The sequence below is a fragment of the Lagopus leucura genome, unplaced genomic scaffold (genome assembly GCF_019238085.1).
Source record: "Lagopus leucura isolate 7727_CA_CO unplaced genomic scaffold, USGS_WTPT01 Super-Scaffold_1, whole genome shotgun sequence".
NCBI lineage: Eukaryota > Metazoa > Chordata > Aves > Galliformes > Phasianidae > Lagopus > Lagopus leucura.
This window is the reverse complement of record NW_024962250.1, coordinates 191,401-197,610: the sequence shown is the minus strand read 5'-3', so window position 1 is coordinate 197,610 and position 6,210 is coordinate 191,401.

The following is a 6,210-nucleotide window of genomic DNA, read 5'->3' as shown; positions in this document are numbered from 1 at the left end:
GTAGCACAAAATTCCTTCACTTAACATTCTTGCATTTTGAATCTCATGTAATATTTTGCAAGTGGGGAGGGGGAACTCACCAGCAGTAGCGCAAGAGCCTGTTTGTCTGTGACAGAAGCCTGCACACATTTCTTCAAACTGCTTTCCATCGCATTCATAGCGGGTGTTGTGATGAATGGCGATACTGCATCCATATATTCATCGACAGATCCAAAGAGAAACCTTTCTGCTATTTTCTGGAGGAGTTCACAAGGTGAAGCTGCAGCTAAAATAGAAGTATAAACGAGCCAAGCTGGAGAACATGAAAATTAACCCATCTCATTGAAACAAACTATTCTTGAACACAAAAATAAAATATGCACATGCATATGTTCATATGGTGTATTTTGCTGCTGAAGTGCTTCCAGCCTCTGAACTCTTCACTGTGCAGGCAGTGTAATGGGGACAGTTGGACATGGTGTGTCATAGTGCTGTATTCTGTGGGAAGCCCAGCATCCCTGACCCCCTGGCAGTGCCATCTCTGCCTTGTTTGCTCAGAAGTCCTCAGTCCTGATGGAAAATAGAGGTGCACGATAAGAACAGCTGAAGAGCAAATAAGAAACAATTAGGAGGAGTGATCCTTTGACTGTAAATTATGTTTTCATTAGGAAGAATGATCCTTTGACTGTAAATTATGTTTTCACATTGTGAAGAGCTGTACAGATCATTTAGAGGTTGATTAAAGCCAGTGGTACTTACCAGGATGGCAGAACACTGCCAGCATGGCCAGCACTATCAGCAGTGCCAGTTTCATCCTGGAGATGTTCTCCTGCTGTATGCTGACAATTTACCTGAAAGACAACTGGACTCACTGTAGAGCCATGCAGACAGAGCACTGCTATATATCGGACGTTTGGGTCTGATCCTCCCACTGGATGACGTGACCAGTCATGTCATTTTGTTGGCCTTGTATCCTGCTGGACTGGGTAACAAGTGCCAATGAAGTCTCTGGAAGCTCTGCATCTGCCCTTGCTGCTTGGAGAAACCTCAGGGTGGGGTCCCAGGAGCAGCAGACACAAACCTCATGCTTCCTCACCCCAAAGCAGGAGCAGTGCCCCTAGCTTTCTGACCAGCATCCTCCCCCTCCTTCCCACCCACCGCTCACTCAAGGACTGGGGTACTTTGGAGATAAAAAGAAGATGAGCAGATGCCTTGCAGCTGTGTGAGAGTGCTGACCTGCTTGAGGAGTAGCTGAGCGAGTAGGATGAGCTGCAAGAAATGTTGAAACTTCTCTAAGGAAGTGTTTTTCTCAGAGTAACGTTCCCGCAGACCGTCAGCTTTGCCACTTTTCCTCACTTTTTGTTTGTCCATTTGTGTCATTCTGCACTGCCAACAGCTTCAATATTATGTCTCTAAAAAACAAAGACTGTACAATATTGAAATCCTCCCAAAGGGTCCTTGTGTGGATCAAACCCACAATGCAAATATTTCTCTGGCGAGCAACAGAAATCCAGATTTGGTCTCATTTGAGATTTGATCTCATTTGAGACTTTAAGGTTTGTTGTTCTTTTCGTGCAGTGATCCAAATGGCAATGATAGTTGTTTCAAGATTGGTTTTAGAGTGACAGGAGATCATTAGCAAGTGCTTTCAAACCCCGCTTCCAAGCATTGTGAGTGCTACTGTAAATAGTTGCCTTGGATTAAATTTCCTACTCGTTTTTCTCTCTATGAATGAAATAAATGCCTGATAAAGGATGAGAGTATCTCGAAGCCTCCACAGAGGAGTGGAACCCTTTGTGCTCAGCATTCATACTCACAAAGAGGCAACCTTTCCTGAGAACGGTCACGCTTACTTTTGGGAGAATGGAAGTGGCAGATCCAAAAATTTAACTCAGATATCCTGAGATGCATGCACTGTTACCTCTTGTGGGACTGTTTCCTTCCGCATTCGTTCTCACTCTGCAGACTTGTGGGATAATTACAGACTACCTCTGGGTTTGGGATTGAGAGGGGAAGAAGAGCTGATGATGACTTTTTGTTCGGACCGAGTGTTTGCTTGTTTCCCTGTCCACTGTCCTCCATTCATCACATTAGTGTATAAAGACACTGATGGCAAAATGATCTCTCCCTGCTAGAAATGGATAAGGAGTGTGGAGAACACTGAAGTGGATTGAAAGAGTGCACAGACCATGTTGTGAATTTTCCAATGAATGCAAGTTCTGTGTGACCCAATTACCAATTCTTAAGACATATCAGTATTTTTGAAACTGTATCTTTTATCTCTTGCTTTTCTCTGAATTGTTCACATTCAGGTTTTTGCTTTTGATTTCAAAGAAGAAACATTTATTTCTGGTGCACAGCAGAGCAAAACTATTTTTCATATTCCTCAAATAGGCAGGATTGCATTCAGTTTTATTGATATGGAAAGAATTGTATTTGACTGATTCCTTGGTGAACCAAGAAATACACAGACACATCCTTCACTTTTTCTGAGCTGGGGTACTTGTTCAAGTCATCAGTAGCAGCAAAAATGATAGACTGTATAGGCTGTATACTGAAATTCAGTGTTTGTTTGTAGGCAGTTCTCTCATCTGCTCTTAGTTTCTATTACTAGAGCCATATTTTGTTATAGTAACTGGCCAAGCTGGCAGAGATCTGGATTCAAGTAGCACCACTTGTCTTCAGAAAGGCCAGCTGTGATCCTTCAGCAAGACATCAGCAACTTGGACTTCAAAGTGCTTCACTTGAGGACTTGTCTATGTGTGCTGTATAATGTATAATAACTCTATACAGTAATTTTGTTATTTATTCCTTACCGAAACAAATGGCATCTTGCCCTAACAGCAGAAAGGAGGAAAGAAAAAAAACCTCAAACCAACCTTTATTTATAAAAACAGAAGAGAGAGATCATTTTAAAACACTGTCTGAATTTTATTTACAGCTTGGATTTTACCTCTAAAGAAATAAGATCTAAAATACACTGGAAGGTGACTGGGTTCTGTAGTCAGCGCACAGAGTTGAGGAATTGCCACCATTCTGGTTCTCTCCATTTTGTTATATGTATTTGTTACTTTCCCACAGGCTTTGGACATGAGCAACTGCAAGCTGTGGGAGTGTTATCAGCAAGTGGATCAAATATTTGGTGGTTTAAGCTTCTGTTCGGATTTGTTTCTGAAACAGAAAGAGCAGTGAATGTAGCATACTCACTTCAAAAAAATAACATAAAAACATGTACAAATCCTTAAAAATATGCAACCACAGAAAAAAAGCCAAATTTATGTGAGCTATGCATTGAACTCATAACCTCTGGCAGGACTTTTGTGAGGAAAAGGCTTGGTCTCACACCCGTGGGTGCTCAGTACACACTGTGAGATTGTGGGCAAACACTAACAAAGACCAAAGGTGTCAGGCTGGAGTCTTGCTGGCCATTATCTGTAAGTTTTCTTTTTCATCCTGGCTCTGCTCCTACAAACACACCTGCATGAAGCAAGGTGCTTCTTCCATGGGGGAAGTTGGTGTCTCCACAAAATTGCACAAGAGGAGAGTTATTAATTTTAATAACATTGCAAATATTGAATATTCTAGAGGTCTGATTGAAGGTGTATCCAAGCAAACGTTCCTTTTGACCAAAGCTACTGATCTGATTGTTTCTACCTCTCACTTCCTACCTAAGACAACAGTGGGCATGCCACTCCTACAGGCCCCACCGTAGCGTCAGCTGTGGCTGTTAACAAGATGCTTGAGGGGTCCATCCCACCTGGGAATGGAGACTTGGCTTCATAAATGATTCTCTGGAGTTCATTCATCCTAAGAATGCACTTCTGGCTTTAACATTAAAGTCTCTGCAACCACTGGGCAGGGAATGTGGAGACATGCCCAAACATTCTTGCTGTGATCATCATTTGGATTGGATATTATGAAAAATTTCTTCTCAGTAAGAACGATGAGACGTTGCAGCAGGCTGCCCAGGGAGGTGGTGGAGTCATCGTCCCTGGAGGTGTTCAACAACTGTGTGGATGTGGCACTGAGGGACATGGTTTGGTGGCATGGTGGTGATGGTTTGGGGTTGGACTAGATGATCTTAGAGGTCTTTTCCAACCAAAGTGGTTCTGCAGTTAATAAAACGTCTGCCTCACCTTTCTTAAATTGCATTTGCATGATTACAAACTCATTTGCTGACAGCTCTTCTTCCCCACTGCCTCAAGTTTAGTTAGGGAATGCTTAAGTTAAAATACCTGGATGCTCTTTGTCCAGAACCTGGCACAAAGCTGCACGGTTATAAATGTTTATTATTTGTGAGAATAATAAAAAGAATTAATTACCAGCAGATTGACAAGGGCCTTTAAATGCTCAGGAGAAAGCTTATCAATACATGTCTTTAGCTCAGCCAAAGCAGCTGAAGTCATCTCATCAACATTGTACCGAGAAATTGGCCCAGCGTACAGCTGTTTTAAAGAGCCTTCAAGAAGTGTCTGAAGAAGACTAGGGACAACTTCATGAGAAGATCCAGCACCTGGAGTATGAAATACAAACGGGAATATAACAAAACTTTCACTTGTACACATTCAGCTTCTCCATGAATATCAAACCCTACCTGTAATAATCATTTTTCCATCCTCCCTCTGAAGCTGTCAGCATTTTTAGATGAAAATAAACTGAAAATGTTCTACTCTCTTAATCTCTCCTTTCTTCAGGTCCAAATCTTGTAGCATTCTGATGTTGGTACTACACAGCTGCCTGTAAAGCCTGATTTTGCTTTTAAGGTTGCCATACTGTTATTCCAAAACCTCACTGCAGGGCTGCTCATACCATCTGATCTCCTTTCTGTATCTCTCCGTATAAGCTATCTTTATTAAGTTATTGAGCTTTGATTAAAAAAAAAAAATAATCATCAGTATTTTAAGTTGTCACCCTTCTAGTAAATTTCTTGGGGGTTTTCCCTTTCTTTTGTTATCATTTCTGTTAATTTATGAGATTTAATGTGAGAATCACATTAATTAAAATCCATATTCTTTACCTGCTGTCATTAGGTTCTTTAGCTGATGTAATAACTTAGGCTGTTATATCAACGTACATCACATTCCTGGTTAGCCTGCTCTTTCTCTTATTCCAATTCCACATTATTAGGCTTTTGCTTAATGACCTCAGAAGGATTAAGTAGGCTGTTACTCCAGCCAACACCACTTCACACTGAATTGGATTATCTGTTTTCACTTGCATTTTTACCTCCCAAATTTGTTTTTTTCCCCACATTTGTTTTCTGTTGTCTGACACTTTGGCATCAGTTATTAGGCATCAAATTCTGTACCCTTGTGTCAAGGAACCAAGCCTAGGGGTAACAATAGGTAATGGTAGTAGTTACCCATCATTAAAAACAAAGTTGTATTGGGTTTGTTTTGCCTAATGTTGAGTCCCCACATCTGATCTGGTCTCTAGAACCAGCAGGACAGAGCATCTAATCTAGTGCAGATATACTGTTGTTGATTCTGGATCAATCCATCCGTTCAAAGGTGAGCCCACAGTGAGTGTTCAAATACTGGCCATCACATTGCAGAGCACATATATCACATCGTGAACCCACCCAATATTTTTAATTGGCAAAACTTACCAAGTGAGCTGCAGCAAAGCATGGTGATGAGGAGCACAGTAGCAGTCAGCTTCATGGCAGTGAGAGCCATTTTCTTGTACATTGTGCATTAAGCTGTGAATGCCAGAGAGCTACCTTTATAGCTTAGTGCAAAAACCTGGGGTATATATGTGGGGAATGGTCCCAACAGGTCATGCAGCTGTGCTAAGATTGGATCCAGGCCATGATTGTGAAGTGGATAGAAGAAAAATGTGGGTGACCTCTGCATTCATTAATTGCTGCCGTTGGTCTTGGAGCAGTGAACATACTGCTCTGTCAGTGAGAGTTCACGCTGACATTACACATGAGATGTATGGCTTTGGAAGCGCAGCACAAGGTTGTTCTCTGCAATGTCAGCATCCAATACACTTCATCTACTCATTTCATTTGAGGCACTTTTTGAGCTCAAATGCCAGCCCTCTGAGATGGCGTCATGCACGCTGCCACTTCCCTTGCGTAATTATTTTATTATTATCATTTACTTTACTTCTATTCTGTAGCATCCCTTCTCGTAGTGTCTTGGCCTAATGTGCACCACAGTCTGCAGTCTGGCAATACACATATTAAAAAGAGAAAGCTGATACACATGATTGAAAATAGCTACA